This window comes from Monodelphis domestica, chromosome 2 (genome assembly GCF_027887165.1).
Source record: "Monodelphis domestica isolate mMonDom1 chromosome 2, mMonDom1.pri, whole genome shotgun sequence".
Taxonomy (NCBI): domain Eukaryota; kingdom Metazoa; phylum Chordata; class Mammalia; order Didelphimorphia; family Didelphidae; genus Monodelphis; species Monodelphis domestica.
Window position 1 is genome coordinate 461,383,863 of NC_077228.1, and position 1,037 is coordinate 461,384,899.

At 35.2% G+C, this 1,037-nt stretch overlaps 1 non-coding gene across 1 annotated transcript; it reads right to left on the reverse strand.

Annotated features, from left to right (window-relative positions):
* Positions 1-463: 463 nt before the first annotated feature.
* LOC130457656 (U6 spliceosomal RNA) lies at positions 464-566 on the reverse strand. Its single transcript, XR_008916948.1, has one exon. It is a non-coding gene; the product is annotated as a U6 spliceosomal RNA (small nuclear RNA).
* Between the last annotated feature and the right edge of the window lie 471 nt (positions 567-1,037).

The following is a 1,037-nucleotide window of genomic DNA, read 5'->3' on the forward strand; positions in this document are numbered from 1 at the left end:
CCTCAGAAACTTGCTAAGTCTGTGAACCTGAATAAGTCACTTCAATGCTACCTACCTCAGTTTACTCTTTTATAAAATGGGGGGAAATGATAGCACCCACCTTGCAGGGAAATTGTAAGGATTAAATAAGGTATCATTTCTAAAGTGCTTTGCAAATATGAAAATGCCACAAAAATATGAATGACTATTTTTTGACATGTAATTGGAGTCAGAAGACCTAGGTTTAAGCCTCAGCCCTCCTTTTTGCTTTTGATAACTTAATTTTCAGATTCTGCATTTTCCTTATAATAAAACAAAGGGATTGAGCTAGACAATCTCCAAGATCAGCTTTAAATTTAAGATTTTATATACCTAGATAATTTATGGATGCAGCTGGAAGGAAGATATAAAGTATACACAAAGAACAAATAATTTTAGTGCATACTTTAATACAGAAACAAAAGGTTCCAAAGAAGAGGCATTTAAAAATATGGAATGCTTCATGAATTTGTGTGTCATCCTTGCACAGGGGCCATGCTAATCTTCTCTGTATTTTTCCAATTTTAGTATATGTGCTGCCAAAGCAAAGGCAAGAAGAGGCATTTGTAATTGACAGGTCCAAGGAAGATGTGAGGGAATTAGTGTTATTTGCACTAAGTTTTCAGAGATGGATTCCCTTTCAAATTGTTGTCCATCCTTCCTTTTTGAAAGAGACAAAGAACATCATGGAGTGATGTCTTGACTTACATGTGAATTGGATTTAATTGAGGCAGAGTTGTACAAAGTCATCAGCCTCATTTTCTCTTTCAGTCATGGAAGTCCAGCAGCAAGACAAAAAGCTGTGATGGCCCAGGATACTTTAGAAGACTATAGAGTCTTCCATATCAGTCCAGTCTCTGTGCTCCACAGCACCTACTTCAGCTGTCTTCATGGCTATTGGAACAAATTGTTCTCATCTGTTCATTATGCTAGGGGAAGACTTCTTGTGCCTTTTTGCAAATAATTTTATTCAAGGATATTTATTTTTTCAATTAATGGAAAATTAATTATTTTAATTA